The sequence below is a fragment of the Lathyrus oleraceus genome, chromosome 7, assembly GCF_024323335.1.
Source record: "Lathyrus oleraceus cultivar Zhongwan6 chromosome 7, CAAS_Psat_ZW6_1.0, whole genome shotgun sequence".
In the NCBI taxonomy this organism is placed as follows: Eukaryota; Viridiplantae; Streptophyta; class Magnoliopsida; order Fabales; family Fabaceae; genus Lathyrus; species Lathyrus oleraceus.
Genome location: NC_066585.1, coordinates 491,914,360 through 491,934,246, shown reverse-complemented (window position 1 = coordinate 491,934,246; position 19,887 = coordinate 491,914,360).

The following is a 19,887-nucleotide window of genomic DNA, read 5'->3' as shown; positions in this document are numbered from 1 at the left end:
TATTTATTGTTTCAGGGTTTAGGCTCATTCAAATCTTTTGCCAACTTTGGCTTTTCAGTTCAAAAACATTTTCAAAAGGACGTGTCAGTCTCGAAGCCTCCCGCCTAGGTCGAGCAAGAGATGGCAAGACACGCCAATCTAAAATCAACAAAACAGACTTTCCCCTTTTCTTTTGGGAGAACTACGTGGATTCTGATTTCTCCATTGCGCCTTGGAGATACGTAGGCATGAAGTCTACGACTTTATCGAGTCCAAAAGCAATAAAATCAAGTTCTTTTCTCATCTCCCCAATCAAACGATCAAAGCGAAAAAAGCAAAGCATTCACATAAACATAAGCAAAAAGGTTCCTGTGGAGTACCACAGATGTAGAGGGTGCTAATACCTTCCCTTTGCATAACCAACCCCCGAACCCGTAACTCTAAAGGGATTTATCGTTATTTTTCCCTTCCTCTTTTGGATAAAATAAAAGACGGTGGCGACTCTTGCATTTAAAATATTTTTCAAACGGGTTAAGTTCAATCAATACTTAATCTCGTGAAAAATCCCGCCGCGACAGAATTATATATATATATATATTATATATATATATATAGATATATATAATATATATATATATATATATAATATATATATATTTTAGACAATAAATATATAGTAGACAAAAATAATATATATGTACATTTAGACAAATAATATATAATAGACAAAAATATATATATATATATATATATATATATATATATATATATATATAGACAAATAATATATAATAGACAAAGATAATATATAATATATTATATATATATATATATATATTATATATATATATATATATATATATATATATATATATATATCTATATAGACAAAAATAATATGTAATATATATATATATATATATTATATATATATATATAATATATATATATATATATATATATATATATATATATATATATATATATATATATATATATATATATATATTATATATATATATTTAGATAAATAATATATTAAAACACATGTCGGCAAGCCGGAACTTTGTCGATTTCAGAGATAAGTGAAGAATATTACCTTGTGTAAAGAGGATGAACTTCTGATCGTCCAAATGATCGACCGAAAGCTGGAAACCGTCACCGACGCAGTGTTGGCTGCCTTCGTGAGTACCTGACTTCAACGTCGCTTTTGATCGGTGAAACGACGCCGAAATGAAATGAACCTTGGATATTTGTGACCTGGACTCAACGAACTTCAAAGATATGAAATCGGTTTTGTGTTTCGGTGAATAATCGGGACGATTTTGGGTTACCGAAAATGAAGAACAAGTGAAATACGGTAATGCTTTTGGAAAAATATTTCTTTTCAATTCTCTGTTTCTCTCACCACACGTTTTTTCCTTACTGATCCACCTTCCTCTCCCTTTTTTTCTTACTAACCACATCAATATATATATATATTTAGATTACTTAAACAATAGGAAACCTAAAAAATATCTAACATAAATTAATAATATATATTTAGATTACTTAAACAATAAAAAACCTAAAAAATATCTAACATAAATTAATAATATATATTTAGATTACTTAAACAATAAGAAACCTAAAAAATATCTAACATAAATTAATAATATATATTTAGATTACTTAAACAATAAGAAACCTAAAAAATATCTAACATAAATTAATAATATATATTTAAATTACTTAAACAATAGGAAACCTAAAAAAATATCTAATATAAATTAATAATATAATTTATATATTATATAATAATAATAATAATAAACTAATATAATATTAATCCTAATTAAATAAACTAATTAACAACTAAACACAATTAATATTAAGCACAAATAATATTAAACGGCACACGATTAAAATACGATAAAATCGAGCGACACGAACGCGATAAAAACGATGACAATTTGCACAGCAAAACAGACAAATTGATAAAACCAATAAACCAGTAAACCGGTAAACTAGTAAAATCAACAACACGACTCAAACAGACTCGATTAAATCACACGGCACAACACGTAATTAAATAAACAAGCCTAGGCAATAATAAAATCAACACGACATCACGAAAACGCTGACAAACACAATCACAAATAATCGGACAATACGAAAACTCTAATATATTCGAAATACAGTCAAAATACCGACAAACAAACAATTAAATAGATAAAAACGCACAAAACCTAATCGAAGCGATGCCACGCACAACAGAGATAAGCGAGATAAATACGAGGCAACGATATCGGCCAGGTTTTGCTAAAACAACGAAATACAACACGGTAAGCAACGAAAACACACAAAACCTAATCAAACCAGTTGTCACACGAAGTTTATGAAATTGAGATGAATACGAGACAACGAGATTAATCAAGATGTGGTCAACAAAGCCAAAGTCAAATTTTGGGGTGCGACAGTTGGTTACACAGAGGGAAGGTGTTAGCACTCGAAGTGTCCTAGGTACTCCTAGGGAGCCCTTTTTGTGTGCATATGTATTTGGTACAAAAATGATGTTTACAAACAAATAGAATGGGGGGATGAGAAAAGAATTCAATTAATTATATTTTTGTGTTTGACAAGACCTTCGGACTTGTGCCTACGTACCAACATAAAAATGAGGGATCAAAACCTCGTAGTTCGTGATACAAATTTCAAAGTGGATGCATTGCTTTTAACAAAAATTTAAGTTTGAAAGGTGCAAAGGCCTAAAAAAAGGTTTGAATGAGTTAGTTCCTTTTGGCTTTTCTGAAAGTTTAAGTCAAGTATAGTTAAGTTTATTTACAATTTTGATTTAAGAAAAGAAGTTTGAAAATGCAATGGCATAAGGCCAAAGTATCTATCTTTTGCAAAGTGGTCAAAGTTTAGAACAAAATAAGTTCAATCAAAGAAGATTTTGAAAAGGAAGGAGGGAGAGATTTTGAAATTTAAGAAATAGGGAGGAGGTAAAGAGACTAATCCTATGCACAAAATTAAAAGTTAAGAGTTGAAAAGATCTGACCAATGGGTAGCAATCCAATAGACAAGAATGTCAATAGAAACCCAAAATTCCCTTGGACATTTAGAATCAAGCAACACACAAATGCACAATTATATTATCTTGAAGAGAAAAGGCATCAAATAAAGATAGCCACATCCAAGCTTTAGCCATTCCATGATCTTTTTCAAATTAGCACATGAGGCGGATGAATTCCACAAGTTACAGGTTCAAAATAACAGCTTCATAATGATCATGTTGCAGATGAGCTTAGAGGGATCTTGAATGATGTATCAGATGAAGTTTCAAATTGCAAACACTTGGTTTCACAAAAAGTTGGCATTGGCAAAGTCCTTTAGCATAGGAATGTTGCCTAAGTTCTAAGTCTCTTTATCCAAGATCAAGCCAACAGTCCACACAAAAGTTTTTTAGGGTTTTTGTTGTTATTATGTACATTAATGGTCAAAGACCACACAAGCAAGCAAAATATACACAAACAAGATATATCACACAATATGGTCCAAATGGACAAAGTGAAAATTGCATTAACATAAACAATTAGAATGGTATGAATAATGGCAAATGAATAAAAGGCTAAAATTAAATGACATTAAAGTAAATGGCTTGAAGATAAAAGTTAGTTGTTAATGAGTTAGAAGTTAGTATTGTTTTGCTTTTGCTTTTCATTTTAAGACATTCTTTGGAGAACACTCAACCCACTTATCACAGGCATGGGTCCTTGAACCAAGAGATCTTCCAAAGGAAGGAAAGAAGGCCAAGTTTCCATACAATACCATGAAAGAGAGGAGACTTACAATCTCACTAACTAGAATGATATTCCTTTTGTGTCACAAATTTAGCGTTATGTTAAGCAATCGTAATTGGACTTATGTAGAAGTCACAACTATTTGAGGTCGGACAATAGAATTTTGGTGTTAATGCATGTTAGAGACATAGTATAGTGGACTATGCTCATGAAACATACTACACACAAAAAGAATATGCAAAAGAGGTGGCCTAATCTCATCCATACTCATGTTAATTTTTCAATCAACTAGCTTTAGGACTTTGAGATATCATAGGCCAAATGAGATGAATGCATAAAGAATGGGAATGAAATGAAGAGGGAGGGGAATAGATCAAAACTCAAATTGATCAAAGGAGGACTTTTACCAAATTAATAGCATCCATGCATTTTGGGAGATGGAATGTACATTCCACCAATCCCCTAAATCCAATGATATTAACTTGACAAAATCAAATCAACCTTGACCAAGGCCCAACAACAAGAATCAAACTCAAACAAATCATCATAATTGGTCAACAAAATTATTTGACATTTATTCAAATTAAAAATACTAAAATAAGGCATTTAAATTAAATATGATTTGTCAAATTCCTAAAACCTCATCAAAACACCAAATAAATGGCCATGAGATTTATCATAAGTCAAACAAGGTCAAAGGACCTTGGAGAAAAAATTTCAGAACTTTTAAAGACTTAAAAGTATTTTTAAACAATTAAAAATAAGCACAAAATCAATTAAATCATGAAAAATATTAATAATGATCCAAAAAATAATTTTAATTCAGAATATGAAAGAAGAAATTTTTCGATTTTTTTTATGAAACTCTCATATTTTTTTGGATCAATATTAATGAAATTATGGTATCAGATATGAGATGTCGAAGGTAATGTTACGACACTGATATCTGAGTAATGCAAACAGAATAAAGATAGAGAAAAGTAATGCAAGATACACAAGCAATTGTTAACCCAGTTCGGTCCAACTCACCTACATCTGGGGGCTACCAAGCCAGGAAGGAAATTCACGAAAATAGAATCAGTTCAAAGACTCTCCATACACTTCAACAAGTTACAGTCTTTCTCACCTAATCTCTACCCGTGCAATTTCTACCTAAGCACTCTTAGATATGAGAACCCACTCACTTCCCTACAATCACACCTGTGATCTTAAACAACAATCCCTTGAGAAAAGAAAACACTTTTCAATAACACACTCTTGATTTTACTTCACAGTTTCAATCAAAAAGACACACTCTTGATCTTGCTTCACAGCTTTGATCAAGAAGACACACACTTGATCTTGCTTCACAGCTTTGATCAAGTAGACACACACTCTTGCTTAACAGCTTTAGAGTGACAAATTACAACCACAAATCAGTCCAATTCAATCATCAAAAGATGACTTGAATGACTTACAAGTCTTACGACTAAACAGACACAAACCCTAGCTCTCTCTATATTTCGCTCAGTATTGGTTGTGTTTAAAAACAGGTTTTCTAAGTCCCTTTTTATAGAAGCTTTCAGCTGGGCTTGGACATCTTAAAAACCCTAAATCTATTTTCCAATCAAATCTTTTTATAACAGCTGGTTAGATCTCCTTGGAAAATAAGTAAATCAGGTTGTAATCCATGATTGAATGCACCAGCTAATCAAATCTTCAATCATACATAGATTGCCATTAATTATGCAATCACAAAACACCAGACATTCACATTGAATGTTCTGTGTACAGGATGTCATGACATCGGGTCTGACATCCTGGAAAAATCCTGCATAATTCCATAATTCCTTTTATAACTTCCAGCAGGTACAACCATATCAGATGCCATGACCTTGTGTATGACATCTTGAAACAATCCTGCATGAACATGTCTTTCATTTAGGCTCCAGCAGGTACATATATATCAGATGCCATGACCTTGTGTATGACATTCTGAAACAATCCTGCATGAACATGTTCTTGAATTCCAGCAGGTACACAGGATATCTTATGTTAAGACATCACACATAACATCTTGTGAACACTCTTTGTTTTACCAAAATTGCTGCCAACACTTAGAATCAACAAACTCCCCCTTTGGCAAATTTTGGCTAAAACATATATTTGTCCTTTTTGTTCACAAGGTAAACTATCAGCAGTTAAACAACATAACAGTAGTTTAAACAGCAGCAGAAGCAACACAATTACTAGCTAGTTACTAGTAATACACACATGCACAAGGGTACTTCTCCTCCCCCTAAATATGTGCAACAAAAACAGAATTACTAATTATGGATGCAACTAGTAAGATACACAAATGCACAAGGGTACTCTTTCTCCCCCTAAATCTGTGCATACATCAAATAACAGCTACTGTAACTCCAGCACCTGTACCAGTCAGAATGTCATTCTGACGTCTGCTTCAACATCAACACTTGTGCACCATATCAGACATCCTTTTTGACATTTGTAAACATAACAACATTCTATTTTAACACCTGTGCACTTCCTTCAATAATAGTTGTCCTTCAGTTCAGCTACATACATCTCACAACTCCACAACTGCTTCCACATTCCTCATCAACACTATCTTCTCCCCCTTTTTAGTCAAAATTGACCAAAGGTGACCAATTAGACAAAATAAATGTCAATTAGCCTAGCAGAGAATGTTAGCACAGATGTTATAACATTAAACATGTTAAAACATAATAGTTAAGCAGTACAAACCATCATCATACACAGCTGTGATAGTTGAGATAATGAACAAATCCAAGGAACTCATTTAGAGCCCAAAATATTACAAACAGGCATCAATGAGGACTGCCATAAAAACCAGTAAAAACTTCAGCATCCACACATCTTCAGCCTCACTAGACCAGTCTTTGCCACAACACACTTCATCCAGTCAGAACTATCCTCTGGGATGAACAAACCCAAACTCCTTTGCTTGCTATAGGTTCTCATGAACACAGATCCCCAACTTCCACCTTAAACATTCAAATTGATTGGCATCCAAAGCTTTAGTGAAAATGTCTGCTAACTGCTTTTCAGTAGTGACATGCTCCAGAGTTATGATCTTTTCTTCTACAAGTTCTCTAATGAAGTGATGACGAATGTCAATGTGCTTTGTCCTGCTATATTGAATAGGATTTTTGGAAATATTTATGGCACTCAGGTTATCACAGTATAATGTCATGACTTCTTGTGTGACATTGTATTCAGACAACATTTGCTTCATCCAGACCAGTTGAGAACAGCTACTCCCAGCTGCTATGTATTCAGCTTCAGCAGTGGATAGAGATACACGATTTTGTTTCTTGATGAACCATGAAATTTGATTGTTCCCCAAAAAAAAGCATCCTCCAAATGTGCTTTTCCTATCATCAGCACTTCCAGCCCAGTCAACATCATAGTAACCAGTCAGCATGGATCCAGATCCATGAGTATACAACATCCTATAGTCACTGGTGCCATTGACATATTTCAGTATTCTCTTCACTTGGTTTATGTGACTGAATTTTGGTTCAGCTTGATACCTAGCACAAACACCTACAGCAAATGCAATGTCAGGTTTGCTTGCTGTGAGATATAGCAGACTACCTATCATGCTTCTGTATAGACTCTGATTTACACTGACACCATGTTCGTCTTTGGAGATTTTCACATGAGTAGGAGCAGGTGTCCTTTTATGGCTTGCATTTTCCATGCCAAACTTCTTCACAATGTTCTTGGCATACGTGCTTTGAGATAGAAAGATAGAGTCTTCCATCTGTTTGACTTGTAGCCCAAGAAAGTAGGTCAGTTCTCCAACAAGGCTCATCTCAAACTCTAATTGCATTTGTCTAACAAAATGTTCAACCATCTGTTCTGACATTCCACCAAATACAATGTCATCTACATATATTTGTGCCACCATGAGCTTCCCTCCTTCATTCTTCACAAACAGAGTTTTGTCAATGCCTCATTTCCTGTATGACAGAGTTTGGTAGTGGTGTCATGTCTGAGCCTCTGGTGTGACATCCTTGTTTGTTTTCCAATTTGACATTCTCCACAGATTTTTCCTTCATCAATTTTTAAGTTGGGAATTCCTCTAACAGCTTCAACAGATATGATCCTCTTCATTCCTTTAAGGTGCAGGTGGCCCAATCTTTGATGCCATATCTTCACTTCTTCCTCTTTGGCTAAGGTACACATTGAAGAGTATCCAGTTTCTTGAGAGCTCCACATGTAGCAGTTGTCTTTGGACCTAACTCCCTTCATGATCACTTCATTTTCCTTGTTAGTAATCAGACATTCAATTCTGGTGAAGTTTACGTTCAAACCTTGATCACACAGTTGACTGATGCTTATAAGATTAGCAGTTAATCCCTTAACAAGTAGGACATCATCAAGGTCAGGAACTCCAGGGCAATCCAGTCTACCCATTCCCTTAATTTCACCCTTTGCACCATCACCAAAGGTAACATAACTCATGGCATGAGGGTGAAGTTCAGTTAGCATATTTTTGTTCCCAGTCATATGTCTGGAGCAACCACTGTCAAAATACCAATCTTCTTTGGCTGAAACTCTGAGGGAAGTGTGGGCTATTAGACTTGTAACCTTTGTCTTAGGAACCCATTGCTTTTTGTTGACAGTCCTGTGATGCTTGGATCTTGATTGATGTTGAGACGGAACAGGACCAGAATAACCATATAGCTTATAGCAGAAGGGCTTCAGGTGGCCAAATTTCCCACAGTATTGGCATCTCCATCTTTGATGTTTCCCTTTCTGCTGTTGTGACATCTGATGTGACATCTCAAGTCTGCTTTTAACATGGCTGCACTTAGGTTTGGATTTTGGTTTGCACCCAGTGTAACTGCACTCAGCCTTGAATCCAAGGCCAAATTTGTTTCCTGTTATTTCGCCAGTCTGGAGAATCTTGTATAAGATGGCAGATCCATTGTTAAGCATTCTTACATACTTAGTCATCTCATCTATTTTGGAATTCAAGAATACAGCTTCAGTCTTCAATTTTGAGATGGTTCCACATACTCTTCCTTTTCCTTTTCCAACTGAACTATCACTTTCTTCTGGCATTCAACTTGTCTGCACGCTCCTGCACTTCTGTGGCACAACTCTTTGTAGGTAGTGGCCAGCTCTTCAAAGGTTCTTTCATCATCAATTGACTCTTCCTCAGATCCTCATCTTCCTGTCAATGCAGTCACATGGTTTGTAGCTTCTTCTATTTCACTTCCATCAGACCAAGAGGCAACAAGACTCCTCTTTTGTTTCTTGAGGTAGGTCCCACATTCAGTTTTAATATGACCATACCCATTACACTCATAGCACTGAACTTCTTTGGGCTTTTCTTCAGACCTTGTTTTCTTACCAAAGTTGTTGGATTTACTGATGTCAGATGCGATGTTCTTGACATTTCCCTTTGCTCTCACATCTACCTTTTTCATCAGTCTGTTGAACTGTCTTCCCAGCATTGCTATCTCATTTGCTAGATCTTCATCAATATCTTGACCACCTTCCTCATCTTCCTCTTCAGTGTTTGACATGAATGTTATGCTCTTGGCTTTCTTTTCAGCTTCATCACATATTCCCATCTCAAAGGTTTGGAGAGATCCAATTAGCTTATCAACTCTCATATTTGAGATGTCTTGAGATTCTTCTATGGCTGTTACTTTCATAGCAAATCTCTTGGGGAGTGATCTGAGTATTTTTCTTACTAACTTTTCATCTGACATCTTTTCTCCCAAAGCTCCAGAGGCATTGGCAATTTCAAGGATACTCATGTAAAATTCATGAATACTTTCATCTTCTTTCATCCTTAAGTTTTCAAATTTGGTGGTGAGCAGCTGTAGTCTGGACATTTTCACTCTAGAGGTGCCTTCATGAGTGGTTTTGAGAATGTCCCAAGCATCTTTAGCTACTTCACAGTTGTTTACTAATCTGAAGATGTTCTTGTCCACTCCATTGAAGATGGAATTCAATGCTTTAGAATTTCCAAGGGCTAGGTCATCCTCCTCCTTGGACCATTGTTCTTCAGGCTTTTTCTCAGCAGTGGCTTCTCCTTCTTTAGCAACTACAGGGTGCACCCAACCTGTCAACACAGCCTTCCAAGCCTTGTTATCAAGAGATTTTAGAAAGGCTACCATTCGAGGTTTCCAATAGTCATAGTTAGAACCATCCAAAATTGGTGGCCTGTGAACAAATCCTCTATCTCTTTCCATTATACCAGAAGGTATTGTCCTTAGATCTCACCCAGAACCAGAGCAGGATGCCTGCTCTGATACCAATTGAAATTCTGGTATCAGATATGAGATGTCGAAGGTAATGTTACGACACTGATATCTGAGTAATGCAAACATAATAAAGATAGAGAAAAGTAATACAAGATACACAAGCAATTGTTAACCCAGTTCGGTCCAACTCACCTACATCTGGGGGCTACCAAGCCAGGAAGGAAATTCACTAAAATAGAATCAGTTCAAAGACTCTCCATACACTTCAACAAGTTACAGTCTTTCTCACCTAATCTCTACCAGTGCAATTTCTACCTAAGCACTCTTAGATATGAGAACCCACTCACTTCCCTACAATCACCCCTGTAATCTTAAACAACAATCCCTTGAGAAAAGAAAACACTTTTCAATAACCCACTCTTGATTTTACTTCACAGCTTCAATCAAGAAGACACACTTTTGATCTTGCTTCACATCTTTGATCAAGAAGACACACACTTGATCTTGCTTCACAGCTTTGATCAAGTAGACACACACTCTTGCTTAACAGCTTTAGAGTGAGAAATTACAACCACAAATCAGTCCAATTCAATCATCAAAAGATGACTTGAATGACTTACAAGTCTTACGACTAAACAGACACAAACCCTAGCTCTCTTTCTATATTTCGCTCAGTATTGGTTGTGTTTAAAAACAGGTTTTCTAAGTCCCTTTTTATAGAAGCTTTCAGCTGGGCTTGGACATCTTGAAAACCCTAAATCTATTTTCCAATCAAATCTTTTTATGACAGCTGGTTAGATCTCCTTGGAAAATAAGTAAATCAGGTTGTAATCCATTTGAATGCGCCAGCTAATCAGATCTTCAATCATACATAGATTGCCATTAATTATGCAATCACAAAACACCAGACATTCACATTGAATGTTCTGTGTACAGGATGTTATGACATCGGGTCTGACATCCTGGAAAAATCCTACATAATTCCATAATTCCTTTTATAACTTCCAGCAGGTACAACCATATCAGATGCCATGACCTTGTGTATGACATCTTGAAACAATCCTGCATGAACATGTCTTTCATTTAGGCTCCAGCAGGTACATATATATCAGATGCCATGACCTTGTGTATGACATTCTGAAACAATCCTGCATGAACATGTTCTTGAATTCCAGCAGGTACACAGGATATCTTATGTTAAGACATCACACATAACATCTCGTGAACACTCTTTGTTTTGCCAAAATTGCTACCAACACTAAGAATCAACAATTAAAATTAATATGAATTAATGAAAATAAAAGGATTAAAACAAAAATATGAAAATATGAAAAAACGTGAGCCACCTGATCTCCCTCATTAATTGAGGTGGCAGATCAAGTGGCCTAGAACACGCGTTCTATGATGCACGCTAGTAAACTCATTCACACGCCTGGTATTCACAATGGACGCGTGAGATTAAAACGTTTTGAAATGATCATGTGGCTCAGAACCTGTCCAGCACACCACCGGCGTTGGACCTCCGGTCACCTTCTTAGGCGAGGCTCACCGGACTGGTTCAGTCATCACCATCACATAAATGAAAAAGAAGGACATGATCTGAAAGAAAAAATAGCGTAGAGCACGAGTCTGACCTCAATTTTAACTAACTCCACATATATAGAAAGATATGATGAGTTGAATTTTGAGGTGTGTCAACTGAGTTGCTTCAATTTGACCTCTAAGCAACTCAATCTTCTTGCCTACATTGGTAGGACTTCAGACAACCAAAGATCCAAGAGAATTGAGTAGAATTGAGAGAGATTAAGTTTTCTGAAAATTACCTTCAAATGATATGCAGTTCTTGATGTTGCTTGCTCCAAACACGATCTGATCACACTTGAGAAGCTAGTAGGAAGTGATTAGAGAGGTTGCAAGGCTTTGGATCCTGGAGTTCTTGAATCTCCAACAGTTGAGATTCAAACTCAAATTTCAAATTGAAATTTCTCAGGTTTTCCTTTAGAATGTGAGGGTTTCAATGGGGGGCAAAGCTGGCGCGCAAGGTGTGATTCAAATGAGCACAGAGAGCATGTATTTATAGCATGAATGAATGATATTTGCACACTTCAAATTTTGTCCAATTTTAGCAATGTTGATGGCACGAGTGCATGGGCATGTGCAGGCCCATGATGCAATGTAAAAAGGTCCAAAATGATTCCAAATGAAGTCTGAATGGAAGCTTGATTGGCAAGGCAAAGTGAACTGAAGTTTTGAAGTTTGATTCTTTCCAATTATGCAGCCCTGTTAAAGCCATGCGCAGACCTAGCAAACCTCATCCAAAATGCATGAACTTAGGTTCTTTGGAAAGCTTGGGTCAAGGGGAACAAGTTTGATGTTCAACACTTTTTCATTTGGAGCATGGAACATTGAGAAATTTGAGGTGGAAGTTTGGAAATTTCAACATGTTGAAATTTTTTCTAAGTGTCAAGCCATATATCTCAATATTCCACTATGCTTAACTTTTTATGTGAGCTTCAAATGAGAAAGTTGTCTTCATCAAAGTTGTATATATTTCAAAAACATTCAAAATGGTCGCTAATTTAATGTCATTTGGATTTAGAATGATAGAGTTATGCATTTTTGAAGTTTGGAAAAATCACTTGTTCAATGGTATAGGTCAAAAATGACCTATAATGTAACCTCATATCACATGCTCATAAAAATTTAATTATCTCTCATTCCAAACATGAAAGTTGAAGTAGACATCTTGAATTTGATTATGCAACTTGTAAATATTTCGTCTCATAAAAATTGAGCAAGTTATGGCCTTGGGAAGTTGACTTTAAAATTAGGGTTTAGACAAAATGACCTATAATGTTTCAACATAGAAAATGAATTTCCAAGCAAACTTAGCTCTAGGTCTCAACATGAAAGTTGTTTGGAATGTCATTTAGAGTAACTTTTCTCTTAGAATCATTTTCATATGGTGAAAATTATAGGAGATAGGGTCTAGGGAGACCCAGTTTTGATCAAATGAATTCATCTGGCCAACCACCATCAACCAACTTGCTAATCTTCAATTCTTTGGACTTTCTTGGCTCATGGTAGATCATATATGCATAAGATGATGAATTTTTAAGTATCCTTTGAGAAATTTGATCAATTGGTGAGATAGCTTGTTGGAGAAGTTACTCAAGATACCCAGTCAAACTAGGGTTTCCAAGGCAAATCACCCTTAAACTCTTAAAGAAAACTTGATCAATATGACATGTAGGAATCAATGGAACTCATATATGATGCTCATAACCATTCTTGGATCAATTCATGGTTGTGCTCTTGGTCATGAGGGTCTCAAACCCTAGATATGAACTTGATGATCATGCCCTTCCTACAAAAGAGTTAGGCAAAATGCAAAGACATATTTTTGGTATTTTGGTTAGTAAAATGATAATATATAAGTATGATACAATCATGTAGTTCTTGGTGATCTCTCCCAAAACAAACCCAATGAAAGAGGGGTTAGGAGGATGCCAAGGTATAATCCCAATGCTAATGTTTATGATGAAATTGCATGAGGGATCTTAGGGTCAAATTTGGGGTCTTACAATATGTATATGGAATATTATTCATGTGATCCATTTCTTCCTTAGTTGAAAGGGGTTGCATTTTTTATAGACATAATTCATGTTGCATATGTATGAATCCTTTCTTGGAATCATGCATATTAAAGTGTCTCAACATTTTGTCTATGTATGTACTTTGACTTAAGCCAATCAATTTTTGTTATATATCTCTATATATCCTGATTCCTAATACATATGTTGCACCACCTAGGTCTTTCATAGAAAAGCATTTCCCTAGCCAAGTTTTCACTTGCTACAAGGTAGTCAATGAGTAATATGTGATCCACATATACTATCAAGAAGACGATCATGCTCCCACTAAAATGTTTGTAGACACAAGGCTTGTCTTTGTTTTTAATGAATTCATATTTTTTTTATTTTTTCATCAAAAAGAAGATTCCATCTTTAGGAAGCTTGCTTAAATCCATAGATTGATCGTTGTAACTTGCATATGTTTTGGGCTTCTTTTGGTATCTCAAATCCTTCAGGTTATGTCATGTACACATCCTTAAGAAGATTCCCATTAAGGAAAGCATTCTTGACATCCATCCTCCATATTTAAAAATCATGATATGCATCGATAACAAGTAAAAACTAAACATATTTTAGCATTGCAACTGGTGAAACGGTTTCATCATAGTTTACATCATGAATTTTCTTATAGACCTTAGCAACCAATATTGCCTTATAGGTATGTGCCTTACCATCCACGTCAGTCTTCTTTTTGAAGACCCACTTGCATCCTACAGGGGGCTCTACCAAGGTTCAAATCTTGTTTGTGTACATGGAATTTGTTTTTCAGATTTCATGGCCTCTAGCCACTTCTCAGACTCCGAAAAAGTGATGGCCTCTTGGTAGATCATAGGCTTATCTTGATCCATGAGAAATAAATCACCTTGATCTTAATGAGATATCCACATCTTTTAGATTGGTGATATATCTTGTTTGACCTACGTTGTTCTTGTTCTACTTGAGCATGTTGCTTTTCCATAACTGTTTGTGTTTCCTACTCTAGTTCTTCCATAGGTTTATCAATACTATGTGATTATTGAATTTCTTCAAGCTCTACCTTCCTCCCACTAATTTATTTGGAAATAAAGTTATTTTCCAAGAATACTTCAGTTGAGAGACAAACATTTTTCCCTCAAAGGTATTGTAGAAGTGATACCCTATTGTTTCTTTAGGATATCCATAAAGAAGCATTTGTCAGACTTGGGCTCAAGCTTAGTTGAAATTTTTCATTTCACATAAACTTCACAACCCCAAATCTTCATGCAAGACATATGTGGCCTCTTACCACTTCATATCTCTTATGGTGTATTTTTAACCTTTTTCGATGGAACAAGGTTAAGTGTGTAATCATATGTCAATAAAGCATGTCCTTAAAAGGAGTTTGGAAGATTGACATGACTCATGTTGGATCATATCATGTCTAACAAGGTCTGGTTTCTTCTCTCAAATACACCATTCCACTATGGTGTTCCAGGAGGAGTAAGTTGGGATAGAATCTCACACTCTTTAATATGGTCACTAAATTATAGGCTTAAATGTTCACATCCTTGATATGATTAGTGGGTTTTATTATTCTTGTCTAATTGGTTTTGCACTTCATTTTTTAATTCCTTGAACTTTTCAAAGGATTCATATTTGTGTTTCATTAAATACACATAACCATATTATTGTAATCATCATTAAATGTGATGAAGTATTGAAAACCTCCTATCGATTGTGTGTTAATTGGTCCACATACATCACTATGTATGAGGGCCAAAATATCATTATCCCTTTCACCTTTTCTTATGAATGGAGACTTTGTCATTTTTCAAATTAAACAACATATACATGTCACATATGATTCTTAATCAAAAGAGTCCAAGAGCCCGTCTTTCTAGAGTTTGGAAATGTGTTTCTCATTTATATGGTCTAAGCAACAATGTCAAAGGTAAGTTAGGTATAACTCATTAGGTTTCATCGTTTTAGTATTAATGTTATAAATTGGCATTTCAAGATCAAGTGCATACAATCCATTATTCATTTGTGTAGTAGCATAGAATATACCACTTAAGTAAATAGAGCAACAATTTTTCTTTATCATAATTGAAAAGCCAAACTTGTCCAAACAACAAATGGAAATAATATTCATTCTAATTGCAGGTACATAATAACAGTTCTCTAAATAAATTATTAAACCACTAGGTAAAGTCAATACATAAGTTCCTAAGGATAAAGCAATAACCTTTGCTCCATTTCTAACTCGTAGATGAACTTCACTTTTTGCAAAACTTTTACTCCTTTTTAACCTTTGTACGTTAGTGCAAATGTGGGAACCACATCCAGTATCCAATAACCAAGATGTAGACGTAGATAAATTTATTTCTAGATCAAAAATACTGGAAGTTGAAGTCTCTACTCCATTATTTTTATTTTCCAGGTACTTTAGGCAGTTTCTCTTCCAGTGTTCAGTCTTACTGTAGTAGAAGCAAGTGCCCTCCTTAACTACACCCGCAATAGGCTTCAAAGCATGAGCAGTAGTTTCGACTTGAAAACTTCCTTGTCATTCCCTTTACTACTCTACTTGTTGGGTATTTTGTTCTACATGTTTCCATTATTGACCATGAGAATCGTCTTCCCTTTTGATTTCAGATTCTGCTCAGTAGTTCTCAACATGCCTAGAAGCTCTGGGAAATATTTGTCCATATCATTCATATTGAAATTAAGGATAAATTGATGGAAGCTCTCCAATAACAGCTGCATGATCAAATAAGTCACATGCTCTTTTCTGAGGGGAAACCCTAAACTTTCAAGGTTCTCCACATACTCAATCATCTTGAGTAAATGAGGACCTACATTGGCTCCCTCAACTAGATTTCCTTGAAAAAGGGATTTGGAAACTTTAAATCTCCCATGCCTAGCCTGCTCTTGATAGATCATCTTTAGGTATTAAGTCATATTTAACGTTACCATGTTCTCATGTTGCTTTTGTAATTTGGAGTTCATGGTAGCCAGCATGAGGCATGTAGTTTTTATGGCATCATTAACATACTTATTATAAACATCTCTTCCATCCTTAAGAGCATAACTAAGAGGCTCCTCTTCAAGAACATGTGTCTCTAAGACATGCAGTTTTTTCTCATGTTTAAGGACGATCCTCAAGTTTCGGTGTTAATCCAGAAAAATTGTCCCAGACAATTTTTCCTTGTCAAGGATTGATCTCAAAATGTTGTTTGAAGTATTTGTTAGCATGGCAATCTGCATATAAAAAATATGAACATGTAAGTATAATTAAGTAATATTCAATCAATTAGGTCTTTAAGTAAACAAGCTTCCAATATTTTACTCAAACCAAATGACCCTTAATATTTGATTCGGATAATCCTGTTGGAAGATTTTCTAGTTGATCGAGATCCATATTTCACTTTATTTTAAGTCATGTGCCATTTATAAAGATATGTATTGTTGGTGAAAGCCCTAGAGGCCAATAGATTTATTATAACTTGGTACTTGCATCGAATTATTTATTAAGAATAAAATGCATTTCTTTGTTATGTTTGTTTTTCCAAAATAATAAAGTCTCTAGAATAGGTAGTTCGTTTAATAAAATATTAAGTGAGACTTAATCATGATAAACATAATAACACTATTCTTTAAGTATGCATAGTCAAACTTTATTGTAAAATGGGATAACATTAAAGCATTGAGATCATTATGTGGATATATTGATGATCACATCTCATGGATCATGGATAAGAGTAAACAAGTCTCCATATAAGTATGAATATCAGGAGTAATATGGATTGAGTCGTATGAGAATACTACATTAAATATTATGCAAGTATCATAAGTTATTTTCATGGTGGTAATGGTGTATACCACCCTTTGACCTGAAACCACTATGGATCCTAGATGTGGAGTCGAATACTTAATTACCGATCAAACAGTGTCCGTAACAGAATGACCATAAAGACGGTTGATGGGTACTCTAAAAATCATGTTGATGGGCATGAGTGACCTAGATGGAATTTTCTCTTCCTGCGTAATAGGATAAATGTCTAAAGGCCCAATATTGAACTGGACAAGGATGAAACAATTTATGTCTTATGTTCAATATAGACATGAAGGCAAATGGGTAACTATACTCACTAACATTATCAAGGAAAGTTTTTGTCATATCACTTGACATTTTTGTGATTTGGGTAACAGTGATGTGTTTCTAGATATCACTCACTATTTATTATATTAAATATGTGATTTAGTATAATTACCAACGTCGGGAGAACATGCATGGTCACACACATAACAACAGATTGATGAGAGATATAATGAATAAGTTAAATACATAACAATGTAAGGTATATTGTATTTAAGAGAATTATGAAACTCTGTAAGATACAGTGCACTTAAGTGAATTATAGAATATTGTAAGGTACAATGAACTTAAGTGGAATAAGGAATACCATAAGGTACTGTACAATTAAGTGAAATATAGTACACTGTAAGGTACGATGCACTTAATTGAGTTTTTTCAACTTGCAGCCCACACAAGCGGTTCTATAAATAGAACCCTTGTGCAGAAGCTTTCACACTTGATGAAATTTGATTATGAATCCTAGTTGTATTCTCTATCTATCTCAAAGTCTTCATATAGCACTGAGATTGAAGGCATTTTGTTCGTGTGGACTAAGTAAAGGCGTTGTCCTTCATTCAACGCTTGTGATTGTTCTTATGATTCAGTATCAAAAAAAGTAAATTGCCACAAGAGGTAATCGTTCTATCACTAACCTTATTCATTCATAAGGATAAATTAAGGGAAATTTTTGTTTTTCACTGTGTTTTATATTGCAATTCTCCTTCAGTGGCATCAGAGCCACTTACGAATCTGAGTCAAAGTGAATTGACCGAACATCAGAACCCCAACTAACTCCGCGTAGTGTGATCAATCGCCTAAATTTAATTTAAATTTATTTAATTCACAAAATATAATGATAATAATAATAATAATAATAATAATAATAATAGTAATAATAAAAATGTGTTTATTATTATTGTCTTCTGGTGGGCGATTATGGCGTTAGTTTTCTTTTATTTTGTTTTGGGAGTTTTAAATATGACATGTGTGTCATGCCTTTCTCTATGCTCTCTGTATGTAACTTATATTCTCATATCATTCCATCGTATGAAAAACGAGTTTCTTTTATGTAATATAGTGAAGAAATCAAATAAGACAAAATCAATAGATGACAACCATGGAGATCTAGTTTGGATAAGTATAGATCGTTCTTAGGTTTAGCTTAGGTTCTCTCGTTGACTTGAGGGAACAATTGCACTAAGGTCATAACCATGTCATTTTATTTTATGTGTTTTGATGCATGTTGATACATGTGAAAGACGATTTATATGAGAAATAAGCCGGTGAGATCAAATTAATTTCAAACTCTCTCAAAACAAATATTAAATTTAAGCTTTCAAATATTTTTAGCACTCATTAAGACTATTGTTGAATAATATAGGTTCGCACAACGCTAGATGCACGTTCTATATTACTAAGATAAGATATGATAAATGTAATAACTAATTGCTAAAACATTAAGTTTAACTCATCTAAACTAATTATAATAAGATTATATACGTTTATAAGCAAGATTCGGGAACAATCCATATGATGGACTAGAATAAGGAGTTATTCACCCAATTGATAATATTAGAGAATTATTTTAAATACAATTGAAAAGAATTCCTACCTAAATAACTGAGTTTTGTGTAATCAACCTAACTTCTGACTTAAAACAAAATGAAATATGGATCTTGATCAACTAGTAAATCTTCCAACGAGATTATCCGAATCAAATATTGAGGGTCATTTGGTTTGAATAAAATAATGAAGTTTATTTAATTAAAGACCTAATTGAATATTTTTTAATGATACTTATATCTTTACATTTTTTTATATGTAGCTTAGCATGCTAACAAACACTTCAAACAATATTTTGCAATCAATCCTTGACGAGGAAAATTTGTATGGGACAGTTTTTCTGAATTGGTACCGAAACTTGAGGATTGTCCTTAAACATGAGAAAAAATTGTATGTCTTGGAGACACTTGTTATTGAAGAGGAGCCTCTTAGTTCTGCTCTTAAGGCTGAAAGAGATGTTTATAAGAAGCATATTGATGATGTCACATAAACTGCATTCCTTATGATGGCTACCATGAATTCTGAATTGCAAAAGTAACATGAGGTCATGGTAGCGTTCGATATGATTTAATACCTAAAGATGT